Source organism: Hirundo rustica, chromosome 3 (genome assembly GCF_015227805.2).
Source record: "Hirundo rustica isolate bHirRus1 chromosome 3, bHirRus1.pri.v3, whole genome shotgun sequence".
NCBI classification, from domain to species: Eukaryota; Metazoa; Chordata; class Aves; order Passeriformes; family Hirundinidae; genus Hirundo; species Hirundo rustica.
The window spans coordinates 47,708,052-47,719,095 of record NC_053452.1 but is presented as its reverse complement, the minus strand read 5'-3'; the positions used below and the strand labels follow the sequence as shown (position 1 = coordinate 47,719,095).

The 11,044-nt window shown below is 41.4% G+C and overlaps 1 protein-coding gene across 2 annotated transcripts in view; it reads left to right on the top strand.

The window, feature by feature from the left end:
• Positions 1–3,220: 3,220 nt before the first annotated feature.
• GREM2 (gremlin 2, DAN family BMP antagonist) overlaps positions 3,221–11,044 on the top strand; it is a 41,343-nt gene continuing 33,519 nt past the window's right edge. Inside the window, exon 1 of one of the 2 annotated variants that reach the window (XM_040058969.2) lies at positions 3,221–3,429. The gene's annotated coding sequence lies outside the window, so the exon portion shown is untranslated. The remainder of the gene's footprint in view (positions 3,430–11,044) is intronic. The other variant, XM_040058968.2, reaches the window with a different exon arrangement.

Genomic DNA, 11,044 nt, shown 5'->3' with positions numbered 1-11,044 from the left:
CTGACAGTACCACCTCTCAAGGCTCCTTTGGCTTTGGGACTGTGCTACAGCCCTTGGTGCTCTGCAGGCACTCCTGCCAGATGTGCTCACAGATGAAGACAAGCTCTGTGCTCAGGGCTGCAAAGCAGAACAGTTCCTGTAGTGGCGATGACAAAGATACGGTCCTCGCTGTGAAGGAGATGGGCACCAGTTGCTTGTGTTTTGTCTCAGTGTGAGACAAAAGACACAGATTACAGTCATTCCTGAAGTGTGGCCACATCAAAAGTAGAACGTAGTCATTAAATCTGTAGATTAAAAGTAGGTATAGGCTTCAACATCTTGCTGAATTAATGGCTCTGTAATTGCCAGGGGACATTAAAAGGTTAGCCTGTTAGTTTAAGTACAGCATACTATAGAAGTCAGGCACTCAGAGTGGAGGAAAGATGCAGCAATATCAATGCAAATGTGCTTTACAGTGATATAATTGGAAAAATGCTATCTGCAGAATATAACTATTTATTTCAGTTTTTAAAATCAAAACAAAAACTTCATAACTAACAAAAGTATTTTTGGCATAAATGGCATAAAATTCTAGTTGTAGACCACACCAAAGAATAAATATGCTGCGTATTTTCCATGTCAGATCAAGACTTTTTGCAGTTCTCACTAACGAAACTGTAAAAGAAAGAAAAAGTTGTTGAGAATCTAAAATGTCTCAGTTTGCTTACTACTATATATGTGAAAGAAATATGTTAGAAAAACAATCATTGCTGAAACAGAAAATGAAACATTTTTGGTTTAAAAATAAAGCCCATAATGAGAAAATAAAAATTATTTATGAAGTCAAACGACTTTTAAATCTTTAAATTCCCCACATACCTTCTAGGATTATAGTAACCTGTGGAAGGTCATTATAGTTATAAGGGAAAAGATTAAATAAGCACTTAAGCAGACATAAATAAAACAGACAGGTTAAAAGCTATCAAATTGAACAAGACTAGAGGGAAACTTATCAGTGTTGTAAAGGAATCCAAACACAGTAGGAAACAAACACAATGTTGAAAATAGCTAATTGGAAGTAGCAAATCTGGAAGAACAAAATCTTTTTAAGTCCCAAGTCATCTATACCAAAGAAAGTTCTTGGTCCCTAAGTAGGAGTATGATGAATATATTACAGGAAAACTTCCATAATGAATTCAGAGCTTTTTCCCACAAATAACACATAGCAGTATACAAAATTTGCATTAAAATTATAAGACTATATGATTGAAAACTAGTAGCTGGAAGGAAGCCTGAGGGAACAGCCTGCTGTGACGTTTGCTTCAAGCAATGCTCAGCTGGAGGGCCATACCCCTTCCTTTGACACTAATACTGTCTGCTGAGGGAGAAAAACAGGAGGCTGAAAAGAGGCCTTGAAAATGGAGTCTGCATTCTACCCAGAAAACAGTCAGAGCGAAGACAGTCAACACTTTCTGACTTAGGAAATACTGAAAGAGAGTGTACATATACATATACGTATACGTACACGTATAGGTATGTATATGTATATGTTAGCCAGTCATTTGGATCAGGAGCATGCAGGGAGAGACAAGCCTGTGACAGACGTGCAGAGGGGCAATGGAGGTGCAGTGGCTACTGTGTCTCTTGGGCCGTGGCTGGAAATGTAGCCCAGTCTCTAAACCAGCAATTTCATTTCTCCAGGGAAAAATAAATGGACAACATGTGAAGGAAAAACATATAATAAAAAAGAAACAGGATCTTTTAGTTATTCTTAGGGGGTAACTAAAGTTCCAGAGGTGTAGTTTCACTGAATTCACTGAGGGATGTTTTTGCTAATAAAGCTTTTAAAATGAGGGATGGATTATACTCCAAGTATGGATATTTCTAATTATGCCTGAGTTTATATATTTCTCAATATTTCTATTTTTTTCTGACTTTTGCCTGTACAAAATATAAACAAACCATTCTTAACTAGTTCTGTATGCCCCAAAGAGACAAAAGTATGCATGCTTTATAGGGAATGAAAAATAACATACCATTTTGTAGGAAAAACTTAATTAAGTACAGAATCAATTAAAAATGTCACGGAGGTCACCATTGAAAATGTACATACTGGTGTCATGCAAAGGTATCTCTGCAACTCCATTCTCTGTTTCAAATACTTCAATCTGCCAATTTTGGATAAATATTGACTTTTCATGACATCTGATGTGCCAACAGGCATAGATGCTGCTTACTTCAACATCATCAGTTAAACACATTAATTAGGAGTGCATCTGTTATAGATCATCATTTTGTTCTCCCTAATTTTAATAAGCAATTTTCCAGCATGCTCACTGGAAATATTACATCTTCCTGCACTGAGAAAACCCACAGGATCTATTTATCTGGTTCAACTGTATATTGTTTAAACAGAGGGTCAAACCAAAGGCTTGCCATTTTGCCCAGAAGACCGGTCTCAGATTTGCCTTAAGATTACAGCACATCAGCAGGAGAGAGTATACTTTTCCACAGCTCACTTAAGTCGTCCTGAGCAAAAGGAATACCAGCACCAAAGATGCACCAAGGAATGACAACCACAGCCGCTGAGTGAATAACCTGAGATTCAGGACGAGGAGGCATCCTGATTCTATTTTCTGTTGCATGCCAAGATTTGACGTGTAGTTAACCCAACTGAGGCTGTGAGCCCAAACAGCGTAAGAAAAGCAAACTTAACTCAGGCAAAAAAATGCTTTGTCCTACCTCAGATTTAGCCCTCAGGTGATCAAGCACTGCATGCTTTTAATTTTACCAGTTAGCGATATTTTTTTAAATGTTCAGAGAACAAACGTGTCTGACTATTGAGCATGACACAAAATGTCATGAATGCTTAAACTTCAGCTCTCGGAGGAAGATGCGAAGGGAAGCAGGCTGTTTTGTCAAACCGGGGTGAGAATATCTCTACAAAAACAAAGGGCTCGGGATTGGACGTCGTTTTAGGGAGGGTGGGGGGAGCGAAGGGGGGGAGCGGGAGGGTGTGAGGCGGAAAGAGCGGAGCGAGCTGTGCCCGCCAGGTTGGGAAGGCGGCGGGCGGCAGGGAGGAGCGGGGCCGCCGGGAGCGGAGCGCGTGGGGCGACGGAGGGGAGGCGGGCGGGAGGCGGCGGGCGGGCAGGCCGGTGTGAGCTGTTTGGCCACCGGAGCCAATCGAAAGCGGGGCCTTGATCCTCTCCTCGGGCACTGGCTGCGCCGAGCCAGTGCCGCGCTCCCCGCAGCCATCGGGACCGGCACAGCCGCCTCGCTCTCTCCGCGCACCGCTGGCCCCACCGAGCGCATATGGGCATCTGCAGCCGGCGAGGGCTTCGCACCACCGGCAGCGGCAGAGGGCGGCGACCGCCACCCCGCTTCACCGCCCCTTGGGATCTATAGCCGGCGGACGGAGCGCGCTGCGGACCCTTCCCCGCCTCCGTGCAGGTACGGGGCTGCCGGGGGGCGCCCAGCGCCCTGACCCGGCACCGCTGCTCTTGCGGCCGGCTAGCTCCCTTCCTCCTCCTCCTCCTCCTGCTCCTCCTCCTCCTCCCCTGCTCTCTTACCGCCCCTCGGGGACAGGCGGCGGGGCCCGCGGTGGCGGTGACAGCGCGGGGGCACTCGCAGCCCCGTCCCGCACCGAGCCCTCCGCCGCCCGCCCCTCCGCCCGGCCCGGCCCGGCACGGCACGGCACGGCACGGCACGGCACGGGGAGCCCGGCGGGGCCGCCGCACGCCTCCGGGGAGCGGCACGTCCGAGCCCTCGCCGCCCGCGGGGCGCTTGCAGGGGCACGGGAGGAAATCGGCGAGAGCGGCGCCGAGCTGCGGCTGCCTTGCTGCCAGCGCCCCGGGAAGTTACCTGCACGGCAGGTCCCCGAGCGTTTGGAGCGTCGTGCGTCGCGTCCCCACGCTCCCCCCCCAAAGGAAAAAGAAAGAAAGAAAGAAAGAAAAAAAAAATAGCTCGTGCTTGAAACCTGTGCCCCTTTGTACCTTTCTTTCTTTGCTTTGGGTTAATGATGGTTCGTGATTATGAAACCCCACGAGGGATCAGCTCCAAGAGCGAATAGCATTACTTTAAGTCATGACTTGGAAATATACGTGTGTGTATAGACACTCGTTTTTTTGTTTGTTTGTTTGGGTTTTTTTTCGGTTTTTTTTTTACCTTGAACTTGAGGATTATACAAACCCATGTCTGTCTCACAAGGAGCTCCTGATTGTAAAGTTAAGGAAATATTTGTGCTTCTACAGGTCTTGCAGAATTGGAGGCACAGGTCTTAAAAAAATTTGCGGTGGCATTTGGCTGAGCAGCTCTTATTTTTAGCATGCTATTGTGAAAGTGGTTATATAACTTTTGGTGGATTTTTGAGGACAAAATTAACAGCTCATATCAAGTTAAACTCTTTTTTTTTTTTTTTTTTTTTTTTTTTTTTTTTTTTTCCCCTTCTTCTCTGAAAGAAGAGAGAGAATCAGGATGAAATCCCAAATGAGTAGAGTCAGGTGAGCTTCAGCCCAGTGCTAGAGATTCCCTGAGAAAAAGCCGCAGGTTATGAGTCCTACAGCCCTCTAAACAATCATGAAGCAGCAGGTGCAAGCCCAAGCAATGTCAGCTCAGAGCCCCGGTAAGGAAGTCGGTGATCAGGCTGCTACAAAGCTATTTCTTGCTAAACCAGGGTGAAATCAGCAACCACTTCAGAATCTTGTGTTCCCACCCGTGCCAATACTATACAGATGCTCTGTTTCCTTAGGGGATTAGATTGTTTCTTGAACTTCAAGAAGTACCCACAGCCTGAAGTATTTTCTTATAATACTTGATGTATTTTAATGCAGATGCTTGGCTTGCAAAACTTAGTTCCTCCTTCTCAGGCTGGTCTTTCTTCATTACTTGCAAAAATTGAAGAGAGGTAATACCCTAAGATCTTAAAAAATCACTTCCAGAGAGTAACAGTGTGGAACAGCTGTGTGCCTACAATGAGAGCCAGGACACGAGGGTGCTGTGACAGTGCTCATGCTCTGAGCAGGTGGTCTCTCTCTCTCATTTCTGTTGCATGGTCCTCATGAACTGCTGTCATCCAAGTAAAGTCCTAAGTTCGAAACATTTGTGATCACTGTGCAGCTGAAAAGAGAGTACTGGTTTGCAAAATCTCTGTTGTAGGATGAGCGAGGGATCTAGCAAGTAGGATTTTGCCTTCTTACCTCTCTTGCCGGCCGCTGTTCGGGCAGAGCTCTTGTGTGCGGGGAGGAGATGTGTCTGGGAGCAGCGAGTTTTGCTCAGTCTTCCATTGCAGTACGATAAGCAAGTGAAGGTGTGTCAGTGAAAAGTGTCAGTAAGACCTCCACAAGAGTGCCACAAAAATAAATGCCACTAACCTATGATTTTGATCTGATTTGTTTAGCTGAAATATAATATCTTTTTTTATCTTTTAAATAGACTGTCCATGACATTCAATGGGGAATAAAACAAATGTATGAAAAGTTGAAGAATTTAACTGTGGAGATTTTTGTTTCTTTTCATAGTATCAGATGAGGGTAAAAATAATATCTGAAGTACCCACTGAACTGCACCAATACATTGGAAAATGCTTGATTTCAGTCACCATTTGTCAATGTCTATGAAAGTGCAAATCTCAGAGATCCAGATTATCTTTTGTAATAAATAGTCATGTTTGAGTTTTGTTTAATAAATCTGGTAACTGGTTTAATTCTAACACTATTGCTAAAATAACATAATAATTCTAACCCAATCATCGGAAACTGGTAAATTTAATTTGGGATTGGTACAGTGGTATTTACCAGTTTCTGATCTAGAGTTGTTTCAATAAGCAGTTCCAAGTTACTGAGTAAGAAACGAGTAGTTTAAGCTACTGTGCAGATTTACTGACATCTGAAGAGTATCTTAAAGAGTAGCACAAAGAAGTCTTTCCCTCCGCTCACAGATGCTCTTGGGTGTGGTTGTGCATTTATGGTGGTGTGGTTCATGTCAGGGCTTTTGGTGCTCATCCTTCAGTTGTTCCACTTACTGTCCATCTCCATATACCTCATGGTGGGCCAGCTGGATTCCTTTAAGATGAATCTAAACTAAAGGATGTGCTAGAGTTGTTGCTGGAAATACAATCCATAGGGCACTGTAAGATACATACAGTGTCTGCTGTGCCTAAATGCTTTGCAGTGCCTGTCAGTTCCTGTTGGGCTGTGCTAGCTGCTAAAGTAGACTTGGTCCATTTGCAGCATGCTGTTACTGAGGTATCACGCAGTCTGAAGCCCATCCTAGCCTCTTTCCCAGGGGCAAGGGCTAGTCCTTGCTTTTTGCACCATTGCTCATGTATCTATTACCAAAAAACTTCTGGCTCAGCTGGAAAGCACAGCCCTGCAACCAGCCAGTGCTGTCCCGCTGAGATCTCTTCAGTTCAAAATGAAGATGGCTAATTTGTTTTTTGGTTCTGTTTCCTTTTTTTTTTTTTTTTTTTTTTTTTTTTTTTTTTTTTTTTTTTTTTTTTTTTTTTTTTTCCCCCTAGTCTGGTATGTGGTAGAGGACCAGATTTTGAGTGGGAACTTTCGATAGTGTAGCCTTGTACTTGTCTGCTGGGTGTGGACACAGCACTTGCATTTAGGAAAGGACAGCTGGTGCTTCTTCGTGGTTGGTTGCCTGTCACTGGCCATAACCCTTCTGTGTAAAAAGGTCCGTAGGGCTGTTTATATTCCTCATTGCGTTTGGGAGTGTTGAGAAATGTTGGCTTGAAACTTTAAAACTCTCATTTAGAAATGCTTCTCTGTGTTCCCTTGGTGCAGCATGGTGGCTGACTGCATCTCCCACAGGGCACCAGAAGTATTGCTTGGGAGGAGATCCCACCTGTGGGGGTAGCTCCTGGGTTCCAGCACATGATGAGAATCATGCTCTGATCCTGGACTCTAGTCCCCCCCTCTAGTTGCAGGGGGAAATGTTTAAGGGGAGATGTTTAGAAACATCCACTTAGAACTTCAAGCTTGATTAAAACATGTTAAGCCTTTTTTCTACAGTTTTCACTATAAAGGGAAAAAATTTCCATTCTCTGTTTTTTGGTGATTTGGCTGTCTTCTTACAGTTTCATGTTTTTCTTTAGTTTGCTTCTTTGGGGAAAATGATTTTAAATTGAAGAATTATTGTGTTAATGATAAACAGTTATCTCTTTTATGAAAGCATTTTTTACTTAAAATATATTATTGGAGCAATTAGGGATCAGATCCTTCTTTCACGTAGAAACAGAAGACGGTTGTCATTGCTGCAAAAAGTGGATTTCTTACCAACTCTTCAGTTTTACATTCATTTCCATTGGATCATGATAGAAATGGTAGGGTTGCACATGCATAGCATGTTTGATACAAATATTATTCTTGTTCTGGATCACTGTGACTGCTCCAAAACTGCTTTTAGATTGCAGAAAATGTGCTATGCGGAACAATAGGAAGTGAAAAACAAGAGAGTGTTTCCTTCTCACATGACTGTATTTCTGTTGCTAGAAGTTGTCTACTCTAAGGCTTATTTCAATGCATAGCTTCTCTGTGGGATGAAGTATAGATTTTAACATGGGTTGTGTAGATGATGATATGTCACTTGAGACCATGGTATTTCTTGTTCTCAATGCATTAAGCCTTTTATTATCAATTTTAAGAAGATTTTTGAAGCCTGTTTCAGAAAGGGAAGCAGACCATAAAAATCTGTCTCGCTCCAGGACATTAAAACAGAGGGCAATCCATCTTTCAATATCTGGTGTGATACAATCATGGCAACTTCAGTTGTAACCTGTCTTTCTCAAAAAGTCATCTTACAGCACCTACTTTTAACCTTTTTTTTTTCCCCCCCCTGTGCTTAACCATGCTTATCTATGACATTCTGAATATTTTGTTCTTTGTTGCTGTCCAGATAATATCTCTAAGAGTTATAGTGGTGTATTTTAGATTAGTCTTAGAAGTTAGGGGGGATTTACTAATGTCGGTTTTTCATATAGACTGTGCTGCCATATAGAATTGGTTATACTGTAAATGTGAGTTGTATACAGAAACATGTATGCTACCGTCTTTATTACAAGATTTTTAGAGGAAGAAAAAGGGTAAATTTATCTCTCATTCCCGACAGTTTTAGAGTCATTGTTGCTTAGGAAGTGAGTATTTTAAGAAACCATAATTTGCAATGAAACCTGAGGAAATTAAAACTCTGATATATTCAAGTAGAGAAAGACTCAAAGATTTTGTTCCTGTCTATTTTGTGTTAAGGAAGTGGGAGAAGTAAAGTACACTGTGAAAGAAAAATATATTATTTACCTTCCAAATTTCATTTTGGAACTAGTTTTTATTGAGTGTGATGGGCAGTGCACAAATACAGTGACTGTGGACTTAACACAATAAATCTTGAAAATTTCCTGAATTTTTAACATCTCTTGAAACTTGGAAACAGCACTTGTACAGCTCATGCAGAATGCCTTGTTGACCTTGTGTTGGACAAACACTTTCTGGAATTGGAAAACTGTGTTGAGCTGGTCTAGATATGAATTAGTTGCCCATCTCCGTTTACATGCAGTTTTGTTGTGGATTCCAGCCATGTCGCATCTATCCTATTACCCTACTTAAGTGCTGTTATGATAATGCTCAAATAGGCTGATATTATACAGTAGTGCTAACAAAAAAACAAACAGCATTGTAAAAATTCTCCATGACCATTTCTGGCATAGAACGGCAGGGTTTTTTTTTCCCTGGTGCAAATCTCAGACCTAATCTCATTTCCAGGGAGGCCAAAACACTAGCTTGGCTTAGAGTTAAGTGAGATCCTGCCCATAAATCTGGCCAGTCTCCATTGAGATAACATCTGGAAAGCTGTCATTTAAAAATATGTGGGAGAGCTTGGGATAGGGGTGTAAATAGTGGGTCAGAGCTTCTATCCAAAAGGAAAACATGTAAAAGGAAGCTCTCAGATGTCAGACATCCTTGCTCTAGGCATGTTCTTTGTTATGATCCATGTATCGTTTGTCCATTCTTGTTCTGTCAACATAATTTGGAGCCCAGTGTCCTTTGTGAGGAACAAGAGGAGGCTGACAGGCGAAGAAGATGGGACTATGTGAACATGTTGCATGACTTACTGGATGCATCCATTAAGTGTGCTAATAAAGAGAGAGATGGCTGTCGCTTGTATTTTGATCTAAATTGTTCTCTGGCTGACACCTTTCAGATTACTACACACAATGGATTTACACTAAGCATGTTTGTTGACTTTGTTCTATGTTCTTCATTAATGATGTGGAAACTTTGCCTGATTCTTTACTGAGAACAAGTTTTGCCAAGACAGTCTGAAGTGTGACTACTTACAAACTGAAACAAATTCTAAGCATCTTTGGGCTGGGGAAGATTCTAATTCTAATCACGTACCAGGGGAAGGTTGTTCATCTGTCTCTTTAACACTTCCCTTCCTTACTGAAGCTGAACCTTTGGTAAAGTCATAGCTCAGAACATGTGGCTTCTTAATGGTAGCTGAAGCTGAAGATTTAAGTGTCAGAGAAACTGATTATTAGGAATATCTATTGTTTTGTTCAAAAATCACAGAAGATATGTGAAAATAGCACCATTGTGTTCCATTTTTGATATATGTAATGATCCTTTCTATAGAAACCCCGAAGCAAACAAGACAAATGCACACAACTGGAAATTGACCTAGTATATGTCACCTGAGACTGTCTTGCTTTTAGGTTCCCAAAGTCACTTCAGTCACTTACGTAAAGTTATTCAACAACTCAGCCTAGATTTTTGGGTTTTTTTGAACTGTAAGACAAATCCCACTTTGTCTACTGTACCTTCTTCTCAAATTAAAAGAGGCTTTAAATACAAACAGTACCATAATAGATCCCATTTTGTTTTCTTTATCTATTTTTTTATAAAGTTGTCTGCACTTGATGTTCTTTCTTCTCGAAGGAGCGTTGCAAATACTCCTTCACAAAGCAAAGTCTCCTATTTTCTGAATTGTAAATCCAAAATTCCAGTTGCTTTTTCCTTCAATTCAGGTAGACTGCTTCCAACTAGAAAAATATTTTTCTGTTGGTGTTTCAATAACCGACTTTAAAAATATGTTACATGCAAAGACTATTTTGAGTATCTATCAGAATTTGCCAGTCTTCTCTTTATAAAAATAGCCATTTTTTTCAGTCCAAAAATATAATATTTTGTGAAACTTATTTCTTTGGAAACAAGTTTATTGTGTTATTCCAAGTTGAGCCTAATTATTTTCTGGACATCTCTAAGATTTCTTTAAAAGAAGCATATGATATTACAGGAAGAATGTTCCTCTTATTTGCCAGAGAGCTGTACTATGTTTACTATAATAAGATTAAAGGAAATTTGAAAGTCAACTCTAGCTCAGTGGGAAACTGATAAACACACGTTGTACTTGCAGGAACACTCTGCCCAGTAGTATTAGGAAATTTATCACTATTTATTTAGCAGCTCAGACTCTCTCCGACAAACAGATTTGGTGTCCATTTAAAAGTACACCAGACGCTAAAAAAAACCTTACAATATGGATGTGATTTGTGGAATCTGAACTCTTATCCTGGCATAGCTGTCTCATGTGGCTTAGGATTGGGAATCTCATAGCATAGTCTCTTAAAATACGGAGTCTGTATCTTATGGATCCCATTGCTTTTCAAAGACTGTGGTTTGATTCTTGGCACTTCTGGTTGGGTCAGCTATTAAAGCCACAGTCATAAACAGCAATTTTCAGAATTTGGGCAAGCTAGACAAGGGTGTAGCTCCTTGGAAAAGTTATTCTGGAAGACGTAAACCCAGCAATATCTCTGGATCCATATCTGGCATTGGCAGACTTTGCTCTTGACAAGCAATGGCTGTCCAGTCTCATATTTACTAACATTTGTTTATTTGTGCCTTGGCCAATGTTTCAACTAGAGAGTGAATTCTGGAGAAAGAAAAGGCCACAGGGATGACTTTTCCTTCCAAAGTTTGAGTTAAGATAAGAGCTTGTCACTTTTACACGGTCACAAATGCTGCTTACAAATCCGTAAAATAGAATGAATTTCATAATTTTGCTA